General features: G+C 38.8%; 1 protein-coding gene across 2 annotated transcripts in view; it reads left to right on the top strand.

The window, feature by feature from the left end:
• The window catches only part of pde4d (phosphodiesterase 4D, cAMP-specific), a 193,660-nt gene that overhangs the window by 70,239 nt on the left and 100,929 nt on the right, over positions 1 to 22,492 (top strand). The gene's annotated exons all lie outside the window — the stretch shown is intronic.

The following is a 22,492-nucleotide window of genomic DNA, read 5'->3' as shown; positions in this document are numbered from 1 at the left end:
TACACCTGCAGTCAATACTATGTCCGAAGGTGATGATCCACCACGTTTTAAATCTCTTAAACAGTGTATGCTTAACTGAAATTTGACTTTAAAGAAAACATATTGCAAATCCAAATGCAATCTGGTAGCAAACTTGCATTTACATATTTTCCCCAAATCCTTTAACTCCAGTTTGGAGCCCTCAATAGAGACTGTAGCGTGCACAGGAACATAAAGACTGTCACATATTGCATATTCTTCATAAAATGCAGTTTATTATGGCGTGAATATATACACTCTAACCTGTCTCTGGGGCTTTTTAAAGTAATGACCCCCTGGGGAGCTGATGTATGCACACAGTGTAGTGGAAGAGACAAAAGGTTAAATGCACATGTGTCTGTGTGTGAGTTCTGTCCTCTTGGTAACAGAAGGTGTGCTAGTCAAACAGTCAGCGAATCAGCAAGGCAGCCATTCAACCAATTCCCTAACCAAGAAGAAAACAGAAATAACAGCCAGCTACCCAACCAAACATGCATACAATAAACAAGCTGCCACTCAGGTGATTCGCCATCTGCCAAGCACCTCGGCATCAGTCCCCCAGTCAAGTGGTGTTTCCTCGCTCTTTGACTGCATAGTGAAATAAACCTTTCTTTCTGTTGGCCTTGGCTTACATACATTACACACCAAACATGAGAAGCCACTCTTCTCTGTTCTCTTTTCCTCAGTTCAGCAACCTCATGCAGGTTCTTACATCCTAAAACCCTTTTTTTCTGTTTTTCCTGTTCCTCACGTATTTTCCTTTCTTGTTTGTATTGCTCTTGATATTTGAACATAACCCGGGCACAGCTCAGAGTCTAGCCCACAGATTGAACAACTATAGTTTATTTGTGACTGGTTTTAATTCCAGACATGTTAGCACTACCTGAAAGAAGAACAATAAAACGGTACATTTCTGATCTTTTCTTAACACATATTGCTATTATGCTTTAGAGCAAAGCACAGAACAGACAGATTTAACAACAAAACCTGGTCTATCACCAAAAGAATAAGGAATATGGCTGTACCAGTTTATCCAGTGTGAAGCAAATTAGGCAAATAATTATTTCAGATGCACTTGTTGAAATATGGAAATTGCCCGTCTGAGGCTGTTCTATGATCTGATACTCAAACAGCACTTTGTACTTTCATTTGATCCATGTAAATTTGATTTTCTGCGTTTAATATAATAACCCAAGGCTAAAAGCAATGAAATTATTAAAGAAATAGTCAGAAACAACATTAGTATATGTGTGGGAGATGTCCGCTAGCACAGCATATTCACAAAAGAGGGTAAGAGCAAATCACCTGAATAAATTATGACCCTGCTAAAACTCGCATACTGTACACAAATGTACTAGTAGGCTATACATCAGAGAGGAATGGAGAGGCCCAATGTGGGATGAAGCTGTTATTTAAAGTGGTTAGAGACAGCTAAATGCCTGATAGCTTTACACCAGAGGAGATGAAAGTGGAGCATATCTCAGAGTCTTAAGTGACTCTTCAGTAACAAGCATGGAAAAAGAGCTGGGTAAATTTGAGCAGGCAGAAAGAAGCTCTGGTGTTGCTCTGTGCATCGTGAGTGTGAGCACTTGATTTCTGTGAAGTCACAGTCTCTTAACTTTCTACCTTAGTCTCTGTACTTTTGTATCACATACGAGGTTTATTCAGAAAGTGATGAGTCTGCAGAAATCATGCCTGATTAAATTTGACGGCCATCTGGCAAGTAGAGCAGGTGCAGAGGGTTGAATTGTGTCGGTACAGCCAAAAACCTGCAATAAGTGAGCACTTAGTTATGAAGGAGCACCTAGTTGCTGTTGTCACGCTGCTCAGGTGGTTTGAGCCAAATGTTCTCCGTCAGACGTCTCAGGATGTCACAGAAGAGCTTTGCTTCGCTCCTCTATTGGCTTAACTGAAACAACAGGAATAGTCAATTATTTCAATGTGATCATTATTTAGTTGTTTGTTTGTTGTAACCTTATTATTTATGAATTTTCAAATATATTTGACCATTTCACTCCGAAATGAAAGAGCCTAAAGCAAGCTAATGCACATAACAAATTTTATGGGATTATTTTAAATGAACAACTTAACTGCCTCACACAGTGACAATGTTGCAACAGACACATTGCCCTGTGATGTTTCTAGGGGTTACTGGAATTGAGGTGGTTCCAGTGTAGGAGGAATAATTTTGGAAACATTTTGGAACATAATTATTTGCTTCCTTGTCATGGTTAGATAAGTTCAATACAAATCTCACGTCTATATGAATCTTCATGAGACTTTCACATGATGCTGCTTCTGAAAGTCCATGGTAATATCGTAAGTACCAAAAAACAGAGAAACAATAACATGTATTATTATTATTATTATTATTATTATTATTATTGTCAGTATTATTTCTTAGTTGTCTTGACGTGTAACTACTATAACTACATTAACTGTATTGGGAACTTGGAAAAGTTTTCAGTTTGGGATTTTGAATCTCAAAGGAAGCATCGTGTCTTTTGGGTCATAACTTCTAACATTTTTCTTTGTAGTTTTTGTATCTCTGGGTGACCACTTAAAAGTCTCTAGAGAGGGAACTGAGAACTTTTCATGCTAAGTGGTACAGCACAATCACTCAGGGGTCAAGTGAGATGGCTCTTAATAAATGTGGTTCATAGAAGACTTTAAAAGGGTTCTTGCTTTGACAAAGACTTTCTCTGCTGCAGGAGGCATATGTATATTTAAGACCCCTGCAAGCTCCAGCAAGTTTTTTTAGCCATAAAATAATTGTATCCCAAAAAAAGGGCATTAATGTGATACTGGACCTGATATTAGTATGTATAGTTTATCATTTGGGAAATACTTATTTTCTTTCTTGCCAAGAGTTAGATGAGAAGATTGATAACACCGTCATGCCTTTCTAAACTTAGCATAAAGAGTGGAAGCAGGGGAAATTCAAAGCTTGGCTAAGTCCAAATGCAATCTGCCAATTTGTAAGACTTGCTGTCACTACGAGGTTGCTCTGCAACTTAAGAGACTCCATATTGTCATTCTGCCTGCTCAGTAAAATTGTCAGCTCTAGGTACCTTTACTTGGCTTTTTCTCACTTTAGCAGTTATATAGAATAATGGAAATATAAAATGCTATTTTATGATCTTCAGAAGTATTGTTTGGGAGGTTTTCTTTTTATTCTTGGACTGTAGCTTTATGTTTTATGCACAGACATGACAGCGGCATTGATGCAGGAAAACAAATAAGCATTTTTTTATTCTGCGATAAGCTATTATCAACCGATAAACCTACCTGGCCAATTCTATAAGTCACATTATGCCGTGTACTGCCTGGTGTTACAACGTAAAACACTCCATTCCTCATGTTTGCCAATTACATGCAAGAAAAACTGTTGATGCCAGTATCATGTTAATACTTCTTTCTAGTTTATAAATTTCGCTCTAGATGTAAATTATCAGTGGCTTTGTAAAATATCTTCCAGTGTCTACATCTGGAATTGACCTTGTTTTCATGTAAAATGTAACTGGCCTAATACAAAGACGAAAAGAGGATTAGTACAAGTCATTTTTACCTACCAACTGTGAAAACATCATACTACTGCTATAGCTAATGCGGCTTTTAAGTAAAGGGACAAGAACACAGCAGGTATGGACAGTAATTGTGGCTGTGGATGGCTCGTGTACATGTGAGAGAAGAGACGGCACGTGCATGGAGTCACCGAACATGCTTCTGCCTAAAGGAAGCACAGAGGAGTGAAGAGGGACCAACAGTGGAGAGGACAAAGAGCCCCCCCCCCCCCCCCCCCCCCCCCCCCCCCACCACCACCACCACCACCACCACCACCACCCACCACCACCACCACCACCACCACATCAGGCTTAGACAGGGTCATACCAGCCATGTCCGCTGGGGCCACAGCAACGACAGAGCACATGCAGGGAGGGAAGCGAGGATGGAGCTAAGAGGAGAGGAACAGTGGGAGGTGGAGTGGATGATGCTGCTCTCTGAGGCTCTGAGGAGTCAGAGGCTACAGAAGATATTGTCGTGTTCTGTGGCGTGGCAAAGAACAGGACAGCTGCGTCTAGAAGAGGAACACGATGATGTAAGGGCAGCGAACACAAAGCTAGCACTGCAGTATGTGTTGTAATAATTAGATTAAAACCTCTACACTGCTCTAAAATATCCTCATATATGCAATCCAGTATAGAATGTCAGACAAGAGTTGATGGTCAGTCATTCAGTAGATAAACATTACACATGCTATCACATTTCTGCTTCAAGAGAAAGATGATGATCTAAGGTGGGTGGAGGAAAATCTGTTTTCTTGCAGGCATCCCATTCATTATACAGATTATTTTCCTATGACAGCAGGTGTAATAGAAACATTCAGCTTCCAAGTGACACATAAAAGAAAGGTCACCCAATTAATTGCACAATCGAACATTTTAGAAAACATTGGTTTCAGCAGAACTAGTGAAGATTAAGAGCTAACAAAATATCCCTTCATTTCTCAAAGATAATACCAATACAATAAGGAAACTTTAAACTTAGTTAAGTCTTTATTAATGGCTTGTTTCCTAATTCATTGCTATTAATGTTGGAGTCCATTGGTGCTGGGGTCTAAAGCTGGGTTGCAACATATTTATCTAAAAAAAGAAGAAAACAAAAGCCTTAATTACTGGCTTGCAGTCTAGTTGATTGATAACAAGATACTGAGGCAATACACACAATCCTGTAGATTGGCAAATTAGCTTATCCTTCTTTTTAAATAAAGGATTTGCAACGTAATGACTTCATGAACTATTTACGAGTCTAACGTTTCATTGTGTGGTCAGTTAGAGTTATCAAATGCATGCAACCTTGCTAACATAAAAACAGCGGTTATATAACTTTCAAAGTGAGCCTCAGCTTAACTGTTCACATATGTGTGTGTCAAAGGTGTGCTTTATTACTTAAACACAGCACTGCACCCCTGAACATCGAAATTATAGAGGCAATAGCTACAGGTAACTAGCCATTAACACTGATCTCAGCCATTGGTTTGTGACCTTTTACAATATTAACGATGAGAAATTCTACCAGATGCTTGATGAAACATAAGCTAAGGTTGTAACCAAGATGAAGGCTCTGATTACAAGTGGCACCATACATGGCCTTCACAACTGTCTGCTGGTCAGGCACTACTGAATCACTGATAAGCCTCACAGGACATTTTATCCAAAAGGTCTGGAACAGACAGCAGGTTGTGTTAAATGTCAACACAATGACTGGATCACATGCAGCACAGGACATTCAGGAGACATTTTTTGGAAATGCCGGACTCTTGGAAAATCAGCATAGACCGTGTGCTCTTGTTCTTAGAGATGGTGGTGACAACACAGTGATACTGAGCACCCTGAGTTAGGCTATACTGCTCGCACTCTACGTCTTGTAATCAGCTGTGGCCTTTCCTGTCAGAGAGCTGTGCTGGTCACTTAGGCCACTCTGTACTGACCATACACAGGCTGAGAGCAATTCAAGAGGACCTTGAACTCCAACACACATCATATTTCAAGCTGCAGACTTGATGGTACTAAGCAGTGAGCTGCCACGTGCACTGAATGTGTATGACAGCAAGCATGCCCATATCGACTGTCAATCTGCTGCTCAGTGGGATATCGACTCAGTCAAACCTGACTGAGACACTGGAACCACTTGAAGTGACACCGGAAATGAGCCACTCAAGAGCCTTCCACATCATGCGTAATCCCCCAGTGTTCCTGTTCAGAGACTGATGCTGCAACATGAGGGTCCATCAAAGCCTGACAGTCTGGCAAGGTGATTCTCCAAAGCAGTGGACACAAGTGTTTGTTGGTGACAACTGTCCTTGATCCCTGTTAAAAGGATAAGACCCTTGCATCACCAGAGACAGACGAGAAAAGCAGATGAGTGGCTGAAAGAAGAAGCCGCGCATTGAGTGGAAAAGACTGGTCAATCGGAGGATCCAGCAAAAAGAAAGAGTTCAGATTGATCCCCCTCCAACTCTTTTGGAACAGCTCACCTCACAGTTGTAGCTCAGTCCATCTTTGAAAATGAGCTGGAGTGTTGGACCTGGAGTACCCAGAGTTTGGAGGAGAAATGAGAGGAGTATTATTATATTGGCCAATTAATCTGCCTCTTCCTGCTTAAAACTGCTGTTACTATAACTGCCTATAAAATCCACTCTTGGTCGACCTCGAATGTTGAATGGTGAAGAACTTAAAAACACATTTCCATTGTGGCTTATAATGGTACATGACCTTTTCCATCCTTAATATATATGTTAATATTTAAACACTGAGGTTATGAATAATCTAGGACCACTGAATAGAATTTTAACTTAAAGGTGCAATATATGAGATTTCTAATATAGATATCACATAATATAGCAGCAGCAAACAACTGCCTACTTTGTAAGAAAATTGGGTCCTGTATGTGTTGTAATCCAGACTTCTCCGTTATGTGTTTTGGCAGCTAGTCTGGCCTGCATGCATGTTGTGCAGTAAATGTGAGTCCCTCTATGTGAAACTGTTGATATCTCTGATAAACAGACTGAGAGTGGCCTTCCATAATTCATACTAAAAGCAAAACTGCAGTCTGGAGTGTTGAACTCGTGTCCCGAAACACCAAAGAATTTAAAAGAAAGGGTTTTATTGAATTTGTCTACCTGATTGCACTAGTTTAATTTCAGCTCAGTGTGAGTTCCTACCGCTGTTTTGTGGCTCTCCTCTGCTTCTCCTTCGGCCCACTGTAGGCTCATTTCATTTCACTAATTCAGCCGTCCTGGTCTCCTCTGTGCTCCATCCTCCTGCCTGTGACCCAAAAATCAATCATAGTGCACCATAACAAAGGATGTCTCAATTCCTAGAATGCATCTCAAAGAGAGAGAATCAAGGACACTTACTGGAGGAGCTATGAGCGAGGATGCACAGGTGTATCCTCAACGTGTCCTAGAAGTCCTTTCTGTACTCGTGACATAAAAGAGGTGTGACCCACAACTGGAATATACAAACCATGTTTGGAGCAAGACTGACAAATGTCGCTCACTCACAATATGTCACTTTATATCTGTATAGTAATCTTTTGTGTCTTGCCTTTTTCGTACTTTACTGCACATTTGTGATTTTAAAAAAAAAAACTAAAATGTTTTTTTTTTTTATCATATTATGCCACATTGTCAGTTGAATTCCAAGCAAATTTCTGCTGTTGGTTATCATGAACTTTGGTCTATTCAGCTGACAGAGATCATAAAACATTGTAATAGGTTTTATCAAAACAATTGACAAATGATGTCTTATTTAGTTGATGTTGCTGTAACCTGCCTGCTCCAAAGTGAGGACATCTTAGTTGGTCCTTGTTTCTCATTCCTTACTTCTTTACTGGGAGCGACTGAGACATGAGGAGGGGAGTGGAGAAAGAAATCGAGGATGTACAGTTGGTAAAATCGCACGATCCTTGTCTCTGTTCTGCTCCATTCTGTTTGTCTTTATCCACACACTGGTCTGCTCCAGTCCACAACAGACTCGCATATGCAAGCTTTAAATGAAATGTAATGGGAGGCAGGAGGCGTGGCTAATACGCTTGATTGTTTTAGTCTGAGAGGCTGGTGCTTTAGCGACATCTGGTGGCTCTTGTTGTTGCATAAAGCAGCTTTAAGATTCACAAGTCTTGTATAGTTAATTTAGTAACTGTTCCATATCTTGTTTATGTAACTATCCCCTCTCTGCTTGTAGTTGTCTCTGTAGAAATATTTCTGCATCATACAGTGCATCTGCCATACTAATTAATAGTATCTATATTTAATAATCTTTTTTATTTATTTTATGTGGCGTGGCCATGAGCACTGTGCCATATGTTGCCGTAGGGTTTAATATAATGCCAAAATTTGAAGTGTACATGCTGTTAAGTGTTGCCAGGATGGTATCGCCAGAGACATCTTGCTGTGCTGGTCTTCAGTGCTGTTTTTCTCAGCATTAAAACGGCCTTTCTCCAGATGATACATTATTTGCTGAGATGTAAGACAATCCCATGCGATGCTTCTTGGTTTCAGTACAGTTTTTTGTAAAATTATCAGTGTGCCTCAATTATACATTATTAACAAAAACAAAGCTGGGTTACTTTCCATTTGTTTCTTTTTTGTTCTGTTTCATGGATAAACAGTGCTATAACAGCTGGTACATATCTGTGCAGAGCAACACCGCTTAAATTTCTATTTTTTTATTTGTCCACTAATTTTATGGACTATAAATGTCATCTTTCAGTTCTGCTAATCTGTAGCCTCACAATTTATAAATAGAGTCAGACCTGCAGGTCCACCTTGGGGTCACTTTACCAAAAAATGTTTATACTGGGATTGCAACATTTTCTCCTTTGGTAGAATAAAGAAGATTCAAGTTGGTAGACAGGTAGATACTTCGGCAAGTTATATGTTTAGTAAGTCCAATGTCTCTTAAATCACAGTTGTCACTGTTCTACTGATCTCATCTAGTTATGTGTCGGTTCTGTTAACACAAAAGGAGTCCAGAGTATACAGCTGTGATATGGGTTGTTTTGGGTTTTCAAACAATCAGATCTCTACCTCAGTCTGCATCCTCTTTTTTCCCAGATCCTACTGGCCTGATCCGTTTTCACTTGTACATGCTGTGTCTGTCAATATAAGTCATTATTCTGAACCACAATATATCATTTCATCACTAGAAATGCTTCTATACTCACCATCACCCTCCTGAATCCTTGCTGTCTGCACTGGGGCTTTTTATATATCAGGAGGTGAATCCCTGTTAAAAATGTTCATATGATGTGGAAGACTGAATTTTCTTACAGATGCCAGCATGACAACATTAGCTTCCACAGACTGTATTATGATATGGGGTGTATTATCTACACTTTAGCCACCCTCAGTTTATCCTCACCTGTTCTACCCTAGCTGTGCCTGTGACTTTTGTGGAAAAGCTCAGAGCTTCAATAAAAAGCAAGTTGATTTTTCTTTTTGGTTCATGAAGATGTCTTACTTCTCATCAAAAAAAAAAAAAAAAAATATATATAAGTAAATACTCTGTTGCATTGCTGTTGAGGCCTCCTTAATGTGTGCGTTGATCTCAGGATGAGATGAGAAAGGAGTTACTATCTGGAAATCCAATGATGAAAATATTAGGTTTTCTCAACAAATAAAAAAAATCAATGAACAACAGAAACAGAGGTGTGACTTGTAACCATAAGGGCATTTTGCAGTTGTAAATGAACAAACTGAACTACCCTGGTTTGACTACCCTCACTTTCTGCTCTGTGATGAGATCAGCAGAAATAAAATATCTTTGAACTTTAATTTTCCAGTTTGCCTCACTTTTCTTTCCATCACTCAGTAGTTCATGCGGTCTTCCTCTCTGCTCTTTGTTATGCCAGTGTGGCTTGGAAACTGTCGATGGAAGCGCTGTGCTTTGGCTGGAGTAAAACATGCGCCACACTGGTGTGTGGGTGTGTGAAAGAATAATCTATTTGCTTTGGATTCAAGATTTTCTCTCTGTAACTATATTCGAAAAGTAAGAGGACAAAGAAGCCAATGGTTGAACTGGGCGTGAACCTCTATCGAACCAGGATGAAAACATTTTCTGTCCCCCTCATAGTAAAATTAGATGAGTAAAATTAAAATGAGCAAAGTAAGGTTGTCTGTTCTTGTCCAAGTACAATTTAATTAATACGGATTCTTACATTAAACATATTTACATTTTAAAGAAACGTGAGCCATTTCATGTTACACTAGTGCTTGGTACTGTAAAAGTAATTAATTTTTCAAGAAGTCTCCCCCCAGCACCTCTTTTTAAAAAATAATTCCTTCCTCCCTCCATTTTGCCTTCCAATTATTACTACCTGCAACATGATAATTGGTTAAAATGCCTCATTTTCTTTGGTGGTGTTCCTTTTTACAAGGTGGCATTCATTTTCCATTATTTTGCTCTTATCAAATTATCAGAATAAATTTGCTTTTACTGTGAAAGCACAACATTGAAACAACCCATTTTTGAAAAAAAAAAAAAAAGGAAAATAGCAAATCTATGCCTCTGCTGCTGTTGTGATTTGAGAATAATATTACATTTGTGCCTTTGTCTCTTGAAAATGTCAGCAGAGTTTAGAGTGTTCTCCATTAGCTCAGACAGAAGAGTTTTATTAAAATTCTTATTTTAATTCGGCAGACAGTGTAAACAGACTTTGAAAATGGCACTTCTTGGTTGGTTTCTTGCCTGGTTGAACAAGTTTCTATAATTAACTTTGAAAGATTTGACATTTTTACAGTTGATTTCAATCGGGATTAGGATCAAAGGATAAAAATTAGTTACATTTTTAAATCAAGACATCAAGGTAATCCTCCTTGTCTTACACTAGTCATTTGTTTAGGACTCCTAGCAGAAGTGTTTTCTCAGGGCGCCAGACTCACTTTCACTCATTAGTAGCACTGGTGATCCCTACTGAAAATTATAGGAGCACGAAGTTTCAGAAGCACCGCTTAAATAGACCGATCATGGAAGACATTTAGATTTTTTTTTCATCTTGACTATAGAAGCTTCAGTTATTAATAGCAACTTTATAGAAAAATTATGTTTGCTGTTGTATTTCAAAGTACAGCATCACAGAGTGAAGTAGTATTTACATTAGAGGCACTTCAGTTATGTCAGCTCATCTGTCCCACAAAAGATCATGCTTCATGCTGTTGTTGTGCTTTTGAAGGATTTCAATTTAAAGTCTGCGTTTGTGTCTACAAGCTTGGCCTTTCTTGCAAATGTTGGGATGCACCCGATGCATTCATTTCTCCGCAGTATTTGAGCCATGTAAACTAGGTGAGCCATTCTTATCAGAAAGAGTAGGCCTGCCATTTTCAGCACAAGATTATGTGGATTCCTTGTCTGAGTTGTCTTTATCCGAAATTTGGACCGTTAGTGACACAGGAGACTCTGCATGACCTTCTTCATATTGTTTCATTTACACCAAAGGGTCAAGTGAGAGCAAGCTCACTTGTAAAGTGGACACAGGTAGTTGACATTATGTTCAAAATTGTCATCATTTCGCATTGCTATAATAACAAATGCCTCCCCTTAGCTTTCCAAGTTATTAGCTCTCTATCTCACTCACACATACAAACCAGTTCTTGCTCCTTCCGAGTGTTTCGCAGGATACATGGTGATAATGTAAAATCAAACAACAACAGCAAGAAAAATCTGGTGCATATTTGCAAGTCGCGATGGTGAGTATATTGTCATATCATATTGCAGTCATAATTGGAAAAGCACTGATTTTACTGATAAGAATAATAATGGCTCTGTTTACATTGACTTCATTCATCGATATTTTCTTATTTACACTTTCATTTGCACAGCTTCCTCTGTGCAAAGTCTGATGGATTGTGATGTCGCTTGAGGTTAGCCTTAGGCTTGCGTCTAAAAGCTTCATCAGCCATCGTTTGCACATTACACCTGAATTCCCGATCATACTGTCAGCAGTTGAATTACACCCTGGCTAATGCTGGTGTCAGGCTTTGTCAAAGAAGGAGAATGCATGGAATAAAACGGTGATCATCATGAGTTTGATGGTGTTACAGGAGTCCAATGATAAACCAGTGGAATACTCATTTATTGTCTGGATTTACAACCTGTTTTGGAAGCTACTACATCTACTTATAACCTATATTTCATTGATTCACATAATGCAATTGCCTATTTTTCAGCCTTAATGAGGTTTCTGTTGTGCTTTCCATTCCTCAGAAACAGCAGACCTAGTTGTGTCCACAACTTAAAAAAAGTTAGATTTTTTAAATTCTGCTGGGCATTTCTCACCCAGGTGTTATTTTGATAAGCATTAATTTTCTCATTAATAATTCATTTTCAATTTTGAGGAGTAATTCCCCTCTCATCATGCATCAGTAGCTGCTCCATACTCCAGTCTGCAAATCCCAGCATCATCACCATTTTATCCCTCCTGTATGAGAGCCACATTATAGTCCACGCTTCCCTCCTTATTGTGAGCATAGTAATTTCTTTGTTTGTGTTGACCTAAATACTTCTTCTGTGTCTGTGTGCAGAATGAATGTGTGAAGTGTAGCCTGTGTGCCTTGAGCCAGTGAAATGTAAAACATGCAGTCCTCATATATCTCTTACAGGGGATAATTATTGGTGTGTTCCCCCAGCATAAACCCACTTAGCTCAATGATACAACATGATTTTAGCCTTTGGAGCACCTTGTCAAACACAGCTTCTCCTTCCTAATAGATCCTAATAATAAAGCTATATTTTCTGGTCATCAACATATAAACTGACCTGTAAATACATATTCACAGGATGCTTCTTGGGACCACCATATTTACAACCATGGGCTATTTCTGGAGCCACCCTGATCTCTGTGTCCTTCTCCCCCCCCACCTCACCCCTTCTCAGCCTCTGGTCATTTGTATTCATCCACTTTCGTTTACTGTCACCCTGCGTCAGTTACAGCCTGCTCTGAGCTCGTCTCTCGCTTGGCAAGCTGTTCTGCTAGTTTTCCTCCCTCACTCTCCTCAGTCCCTCAGTTCTGCCTCCCCCCTGCCCATTTCCCACTCATCATGTCAGGCTGCGTACATGACATAGTGTGGCTAAATAAATAACAACTATTGCCATGCTTCAAAATAAGCACAACTGAACACAAGACATATCCACAAAGGTTGCCATTCAGTGTCATGCACACTCACATGCACACATTTAATCAAACGTTCCAGCAGAGTAATATAATGGATCCTGGCCAGGGTCTATATTACTTCTTTCCTTGGCAGCGAACCCAGTAATAACCGATTACTCCCTGAAGTTGAAGTTTTCTGGGTCATTATTCAGTCTTGACGTGCATTGACTTTGACTCATAATGCCCTAAGAATTGCAGTACCGATAAGGACAGTTTCAATTTAATTGAAACCACGATAGATACTTTTTTCAATGTCAGTTTTTGTTCCATTATTTTTTTCTTATGTCAGGTTCTATTTGTCACGGCTCAGGTTTAGAACCCAAAGTGCAGACACTCAGTACAGGCAACAACAGGTCAGATTTAACAAATGTCCTTTATTAATCGACAACTCAACCAAACAGAACTGGTGACGGAAATGTAGCAAACCAAAGCCCAGCCAAAAAAACTACGAATCTTACTAAAACCAAAATCTAGGCCCTAACCGAAGAGCAGAGGGGGAACTAAAATTACAAATACGAACTGGTCTAACTAAGGTCCAAGAAACGGCCGACTCACCAAACAGGAAGCTAAGGCGGGGATAGGGAGGCACTGAGGGCCAGCGAGGAAGAGACAGAAGGACCCAGACAGAGGAGTGGAAGAAAGGGCAAGGGACAGATAAGAGTGGGACAGAGACGGATCGGGGAGGAGAGAGACGGGGACGGAGCAGAGAGGAAGAGAAAGAAACAGATGGAAAGAGGGGGGCAGTCAGGAACCCTAACACTGTTAATAAGTTCTGGGGCCACTGTTGGATATCAGATATTTAAAATATCGTTCATTTGATTAGAACACATCAAAGTACCTGATTTCACATTTCAAAACATACTTCCCATTACTTATTTGGTGCTTGCAGGCAGAAGGAAACTAATTAAAAATCTCACATCTACACGTCTCAAACTGAAACGTTTCATGTCCATTATTTACAGAGTGGGAAGGGCAGAATAACACAGTTGTGCTGAAACCATCCTGTTGGTTGTAGATCATCTTTGTGCATCTGCCAGTGTGTATGTGCATACTGTGTATACTTGTAGGTCAGGAGGAGAGAGGGTGTGACCTTTTAGCATCAGTGGGAGTGAGGGAATTGGACCACAGTCCCTGTCAGGGTCACACTGACAGCTTTGTGAGCCAACTAACTGTCCATGAGATATTCTCACCATGCATGAGAGACCAGCTGCACAGGACAGCAGGAGGATGTACTTGGATGATGCAGAGAGGAGGCATAGCAGGTGGAAATATGAAGATTGAAACAAATAGGAGAGACAGGTTGAAGAATCTGTGCTTTACTCAAGGACTCAGAGACAGAGATGCACAATGCAGTTGCACTCTCAGACAGTTATAGGCTTAAGACAAATTCATATCCCACAAATGCATGAATAAAAATAGGGAAAGATCAGTTCATTTTAGAGAGGTGTGTTCTTTCTCTGAATTATTATTCAAATGTGTTTTTTTCTAGGGTTTTGTTTTCATGATATACTCCCATGAATATTTTGTTTTGCTTCCTTCACTATTCACGTCTCTCTTGTGAGACAGCATTGGGCTTTTGTGATGTACGCTGGAGTGGAGGAGAGATGCAGAACCATAGTTTGCTTGAGGACTGCTGTCATGTCGTATAACATTTTTTGCATCAAACTGTGCTTTGTAAAAATGCAGTAGGATCGTTGATAACTCACACTATCTACAGTTTGTTTCCCCCTTTCTTTATTTCTTCAGAAAGTACCCTTTTGCATTCACAAGGTTGACTGCTTTCACTGCAGGCTATGAGTCATCTACAGCTACAGCTCCTTAAATGTTAAAACTATAAAGAAAAATGTCACAGCCCAGAAAGGAGAAAACAGCAGCACTGTACGGTCGTGCTGCTGATGCTGAGATTTTCAGGAAATTACAGCAGTTGCCATCTTATAGAAAAGCTGGACAACAACACATAACGTGGATATTATCAAAGACTAAAAGAGGGTTAAAGTGCACTGCTGGTCCTAGTTCACAACATACTAACTTACCTCCTCATGGTTTATGTCAGACATGGTTGGCATCTTTCTAGCTTTCTGTTTACAAGAAAACATTTATAAACAAATGCTGCCATCTATTGGTCAAATACACAATCTTTACTCTGCACGTGATATCAGATTGTTCACCAGCTTCTCATGTATGTTTCTAGAACATGAAGGAGCATATTGAGGATTGCTGCCACATGTGGTCCTTTAAGGTACTAAATTTTATACTCTACTTTGTGACAAAGATACAGACAAACCAGTAGAACTGTAATTATACCATATTTATATATAGTGGGATTGTGAGTCTGTACCAAATTATCTGCAGATATCTACACATGAATTTGTTTTTATAAATCATCTTTACGCATAAACATTTTGGGCAGTTGGTGCCAGGATTGCCTGTTCGAAGTACTCTCTGATTTTCTGTTTGTGACAGTATTTTGTCCTTTATTCTAAGCAGTGATGTGCTATAGCCAAAATTGTGTGTGACTTTTAGTTTTTTATGCATTGAATATGTTTTCAGAGGCTGTAGTGAAATATTTGAGAAGATGTGTGTTGAGGAAAATATTGTGTCTCCCAACGAATAGTAAAATTGATTTCAGATTTGCTAATAACTAGTGATTAACTCATGTTTGTTTTTTCTGCGCCAGTATGGATACCATTTAATACATTTGCTGTAAAAATGAAAGTCTTTGGCATAACATTTAGATAAAACTCCAACACTGAAAGACTACTAGTGGTAATGTGTAACCAATCAGATATCCAATCAGCGACATGGTTGCCATTTTTTCTGACAGATATCGAAAAAGTACTGAATATTGGCTTTGAAAATAAGCCAGGCTGATAATCTGTTGCCCCCTACTGACAAAATCCATCACTATTCTCTATCGCTTTGTTGGGAATGTGGCAAAGAAGTGTGCAGGGATTTTGCCATAATATTTGCCTTGATGTATGAAGCATCATAATTGGCTGTTGTGAACTTTATGGATGGAAATCTGCACATCAGAGTAAATTCTGTTTTGTTATTTTAACACTATATTTCTCTTTATTTTTTTTGAAAATTTGTGGTCAGCAAATCACTAGTAATTTTTCTGTCTGGATGTTCGTGTGGTCTGATGGTGGCAACTTAGGGATGAATGCTGATCAGTGCTATTAGTAACTCGGAGGGAGAAGCTATACTTAATATCATAAATGTAAAAGAATAACAGTATGAAACCAGAACAAAAGAGATAAACCACTATTTCTAAACACAGTGCCTCTGCCTGTTTCCTAGATCAGTTACTGGTGAAACATGTCCACTGGAGGGAGGCAGAGCTGCATTGAGATTTAGGATGTATTGTGTCAATTAGTAACATTGTAGTTTGAAAAGATTATTTCATCATTCTGGTCCTCTTTTTTTTTTCTTTTTTTTTTTTACATTTGTGCCTATGTGTCACTTGGCTTATCACACTTATACTGTTTAAATAGTATTTCAGTTCTGCCTCTTCACCAATCACATGCCTGCTAGACTATCAAATTTATGTAAGTGGTAGCTATAGCAACAGGTATATGTCATAAATCTTAGTCATCTTTAGACATACTATGAAATAAAGTGCACTGATTTGAAAGTGTCAGGCAGAAAACCCTTTGCCTGTACCGAGCTAGACTGCAGACTGTGCTGCGAGAGCTGACGGCATGCCGTGTGCTGCCAAAAGAAAGGCATCCAACCTGTCAAGATGAAACAAAATTCTGCAAGGCACTTGTGGGCAGTGACCTCACATTCACACACAGAATCGATGGATCAGTGTATTTGAGCGGACAGCGTGCTGCTCGTTTTTCACTCAGGGTTTTGTTGTACAAGGAAGGGAAAGGAAAGCATTTAGGCAAAACTGACTACGCTGAAATTTATATGAAGATGAATTAAAACAAAACTGCATACAACATTCTCTAATATTCAGTTTCCTTCTGTGTATAGTGATGTTAGAAGATGGAGTATCTGCTAGGGATGAACAATTTATTGTCAATCAAAATAGTATTTTGATATGATGGAATCAGGCTGTTATTCAGGGTGTACAAGGTGGGTCTAGTAAATAATGAGACCAATGCTGTGATTCAATTTTGTTAACTTGAGCAGATCGAAGCATTCAGGGGTTGTTAATTCTTGCCCAATGATCAATGTTTATTACGGGGGCCGTGTACATGCTGTTGTTCAACTCATCGAAGGCCAGTCTCCTTATTTATTAGCTACAGCTTTTGCATTTTGCAGCACGTCTGACTCGGGGTTTAAACTGTCACATCAGTGGTTCGACAAATTCCTGTCATCCTCATGTGACAGTCATGTTTATATAAAAATCACATTGCAAGTGAAATCACAGTATCTGGGAAAAAAAATCACAATTTCATATTTTCCCCAAATGGTTTGGTATCAGTCATACACCCTTTGTCTTGAATAATATAAAATGTACAAAGCTTCAGACTATATCATTGCTGAAACAAGATGCTACATATGTTGCACCTAATGCTATGTTTTTGTTGAGACTGTGTTAGATGCTGGATGGACTATTGGATTACATTTCACTGTTAGATCTTCACACATTTCCATTGGCATGAGTTTTGATTCCAGTGATAGACATGTAGTCTCCAACGAAAACACAGTGACTGTACTTTCTCTTGCCTTTTTTGTGTTAACAGAAGTAGTCACCTGTGTGCTGAAGTAACACCTTGCTCTCATTTGTGTTCTCAGTACCCGACAGTATTGTGTGCCGGTGTGCCTGTTTCTGCTATAGTATTTGTATGTTGCAGATGTATTTGAGTGCCTGAATGTACTTCACATTTGTCCAGCAGATTGACTTCCCCTTTCTTGCTTTTGTTCCTTCAGCCTTTAGTTCTTGACAAATCCACTTGTCCCTCTCCATCCATGTTGCCCCTGGTAACCAGGGGAAATGCACATAGACATCATACACAGCAACAAGAAGTGTTTTTTTTCTTTTAATAAAAAGCCTTTACAAAGCATTGGAGAAAAAGGGTCGGACTACCAGACAGACAGCAGAAGAGAGGAAAGAATAAAGATGTTTGGACAGGGAATGGGAAAGAATGGCAGCAATGATGCGAGTTCATCACGTGAGAGAAAAATAAATAAAACATTTCCTCAAAGAATGACATTCATTTCCTTTGACTGTTGTAAGGTGATGATAAATTGCGAGCTGTCAAATGAAGGCCAACAGCTCTCCACTGTCATCATGGCTGGAAGTGTCTGCCACAGCTCGTCCTTCAGTGGGGGTTAGACTGCGATGATGTTGACAGGCCACAAGTGTCAATGACCACAGCTTCAAAAATGTTGCATTTTTAGCAATTAAGTGTTAACCAGATACAGTTTTAGGTTTCATTAATTGTTACTTTAGTAAATAGCCCTCACCTGACAGTATGATCTGTTATTGTGGCAACTTACTTGATTTAAGTATATTATGCTTTGTACAAGACACTTAAATCATGTATGAGTATTATGCTGTGTATGCTGCATTTAACTGTATTTAATTCAACTGTGTATCTTTTTTTAAAATCTATTTTATGTTGCAGTATGTTATAGATTGTACCACTTGTAGCGTATACGACACTACGGAATTGAGTATACATCTGAATAGAATAGAATGTGCTTTATTGTCATGATACAATGTATAACGAGATTGGAGAGCTTTTCCTATTCGGTGCAAAAGAAATCTTAAAAATAGTGCAAACAGTCTATTTACAAATGTACAGTATAAATAAGAGTGAATATGAATAACAGAGTGAATGAGACAGTGGTGTATATTGCACATTTTACATTATATTGTTGGCTGGGTGTCAGACATGAGACGTGAGAGTTCAGGGTGGTGATGGCTCTCGGAAAGAAGCTGTTTTTAAGTCTGTTTGTCCTCGCTTTAATGCATCTGTAATGCCATCCAGAGGGAAAAGATCAAAAAGCTGAGAACTGGGATGTGAACTGGAAAATTAAATCTGCAAAATTAGTCAAATGTGAAATAATTTCAAATTGCGCCACCTCTCAATATTTGTATTATTTTCAAGCTGACAAGTAGACTATATCCTCTAATCAACAATCAAAAACAAATACTTTTGAAAGACTGTATTAGAACACAGGCCCCAAAGTAGAAACTCAATTCCACAAAAGTGAACACACTCAAGGCACAAGTTACAAAGCCAAAAATCACTAAAACAAAATTAGATACAGTTGTGGTTTTCAATTAGTCTAATCGTATAAACACAGTTAGAAAATGATCTTCTGACTTTCAGACTTCATCTGTTTACATGTCCGCATCATGGCTTCACATGGAAATCTGATTGTTTGACATTACAAAAATGAGAAAAGACACAGGAAGATTGATGAACAGCAAAAAACCTGTCCAGACACAATGGCAATAGTAATCAGTGGCTTATAGAGTGAGCTGTAGTACCAGTAATTAGAGCTACAGTGGCTACACTCCTAAAACGGTACACTACTTTCACAATCTACTTCTAAAAACCAGATGGCCAAGTGCCTCAGACTTGTCACAGTGGGTGTCGGTGGAAGTTTTGAAGTGGAGTTTTTGACAGTTCGTGAATTTCTGACAGCTCAGACAATGTTAACGGCATTGCAGCTCTATCGACAGCGTCAATGAAAAAATAACCTTCCTTGCTCTTTGGCACAGAACGGCAAAATTAAACTTCGCTTCATTTTCTTTGTCAAGAACATGAAAAGCAACCTGATGAATATTGAAAGAAAATTCCTTGATCGGATGAGACCAAAATTAATTTGCTCTGTGCAGATGGGGTCCAGTACATTTGGTGTTAACCTCGCCAGGACTGAAATCTGGCTAGTGAACGCATAGTCATGACAGTGAAGCACGGAGGTGGCAGTGTGATGATATTGATCGAAATGAGTGCAATCGGTGTTGGGGGAAATGACATTTATGGTACTATGGATGCCTTACAAGAATACTCCCAGTCTTCAGAAGCTTGGCAGAGCAGGAATATTCCAGCATGATAATCATCTTAAAATCACTACTAACGTCACATAAATTTTTGAAAGAAGAAAAAAAAAAAGAAAACTATGACTTGTTCAAGTGTCATCTGACTCAAATCCAACAGAACATCTTTGGTAGAAACATAACCCCTCCAGCTAAAAGCAGCAAAAAAAAAAACTAGTCTTTGAAGAATGGCAGACATTTGGTATCCTCAGTGCCAAGGAGAATTGAGTCTGTCATTAAAATTAAAGCTGGACATGTGAGGTATTGAGAAAAAAATAAAAGATTTGAGTCTCAGTAGTGAAAGATGCACTGACTTTTGTTGTGTTGAGTTTCCACTATGAGACCTGTATTTTCCGTAAACTTATAAATCTGAAATTTAAGTTTTTAGTTTTACACAATAGCAAATACTCTGCTGTTGTACTTACAAGTGGTGCAGTTATTGAGAGGTGATAGAATTTGGAATCATTTGACATTTAAGTGACATTGCCCAAGGATGTATTCACATCTGATATATGCTGTATTTCTTCTTTTGGATGCCACAATCATTAAGAGAAGGGGCTGCTGATTTCAAAAAAATAAATTTAAAAAATTAAAAGAACATCCAGGGTAAATTTAAAATTATTTTAATTGCCTGTTCTCAAATAAATACATTGAAGTAATGTACACAAAGATGCTTTGCTGATGACATTTATTGAAATCCACAGCCCATCAGAGGCACTACTGTTGAGAATACTACTCTTTTGTAGTTTCTTCTGTCTTGGGTGAGAACTTTAGCATTGCATCATCAGTCAGAAGAGTTACATCAAGGTTTGACCATAATGTAGTATTGGTCTTTTCCACCTACGCAAGGTCAAAGATTTTGCCTTTTGAATCTATAATAATATCACAGTTACCTTAATGTTTTTTACATTCTGTCAACTTTCCCTGAGCTTCATTGTGGTAAATGTCATGTTTTAGACTGTGAAACATTGACTTGAATGGACTCTGTGCCCGCTGAAACTAAATGCATTTAAGATTTGTAGGTTACATCCAGTACAGCCTGCAATAAAGCAGTAAATAAGTGTTTGCTATCATACTTTTTGCTCAAATTGACACTGTGACAGTTGGAAAAACATTTGATTTCTGGAATTCTGCTGTCATTAGGAAGGTGCCAATGTGATATTTTGGGTCATTTGCTACCATGTATTTGAAAAGGTGCTGCCATGGTATTGCTAAAATATTAAACAGGTATTAGGTGGCGGTGTGTTGCTTATGTGGTTGTTAGGAGGTTGTAATGTTGTGAAGAGCCATTCCAGGTGGTCTCTGCTTGCTGATTGGTTTTAGGACATTCTAAGTGGTTGCTAGAGTGTTACTAGGTGATTTCAGAGTTATGCCGCATGGTCACATGATTTTACTGAAATACAAAAGGGGGGAGCTACTGAGGTGGTTAGTGACTGCTACATTGACTGTTGTTTATGTGGTATGCTCATATTGATGTGACTGAATATTTTGACATGTATCTACAGTTTTTAGTATAATAAAGGAAGAAATTATTATGATTGCACTTTCTGTTGAAAACTGTACATGTATGTACATATACTTCTCCAAACTAACACTCAGAGTCATCTCTCAAGTCAAAGCAAAGTTTTACTTGTGCAAGGAACTAACATGCACAGAACACAGTCTGAGCAAGTGACTGAGAAAGGTGAGAAACAGCTTAGCTTTTATACATGCACATAGGCATGAGCTACAAATCTTGGTATGTGTTATCTCTAGGCTTTGGTTATGAATACCAACATTTAATCATAAAATACAGTGATTTTCAGAACAAAAAGCTATAGTTTGGATATGACAACAAATAATTTCAGGATTGCAGGACAAATTACATGGCAAATCCCCAGAGGGAGAATCTTCTTGACTTTGCCAAACTGCTCATCAATATATAGTGAAATCTCAACATCTATAACAGAAGTTCAAATTTTGAACAGACATTTATGATTTCTGGTTGATGTATTCTGATGACTTTGGTCGTCCCTTGACTTCTCAGTTTGTGTCACCACCGGCAGGTTGAAGTTAAGCAAAGTGCCTGAACAACCAAAGACATTGCTTGCATTTTTGTGGCAATAATATTTTAGCATTCTGCACTACAAAGGTGAAAATCAACTTAATCACTGCACTACATGGCAAAATCTTCATTGTGAGCATGTGAACATCAATGCTGTTGCTAGTGTTGAAGTCAGACCACCACTGTGCCACTGCTGTGTAGAGCAGAAGCACATTACTGTTGTTTCTCTGAATCTCAGGAATGATAACTGTAGCCAGTAAGAGTTCCTATGATTATCTGATCTGTATTTTCATTTCTTTGTTACTGCATATCTGGAATGCTTACCACATATTAAGATAAGGCTCAGTAAGTGCCACTTACTTAAAGTTCAAAGTATATGCGATAGAACAGCTAAAGCAAAACAAATATTCCATTTAGTTATATATTTTTGTTTTGTATCGGGTTGCCTTCATAAGAAATGCAGAAAAACATGACACCTGTGTTGTTTTAGGGTTGCTGCTGGGCTTGGTTTAAGCTACCACTATAGCTGGTGAAGAATTAGGTGATATGTATGATGTGTGGAACTTGTAGGGGCTGGATCAGGCTGAGACATTGAGGTATGTTTTAAGGGAGTCTAGTGAAAGTAGAAAAGGTGGTTAGAAACAGGTTTGCTCTTTATTCAAGATAAGATGCTGATTGCCAGGTGGAGGAAGATAAATGCTTGGTGGGAG

The sequence above is a fragment of the Amphiprion ocellaris genome, chromosome 6, assembly GCF_022539595.1.
Source record: "Amphiprion ocellaris isolate individual 3 ecotype Okinawa chromosome 6, ASM2253959v1, whole genome shotgun sequence".
In the NCBI taxonomy this organism is placed as follows: domain Eukaryota; kingdom Metazoa; phylum Chordata; class Actinopteri; family Pomacentridae; genus Amphiprion; species Amphiprion ocellaris.
Note: the sequence above shows the minus strand (reverse complement) of the source record. Positions and strands in the feature narration are given on the sequence as shown.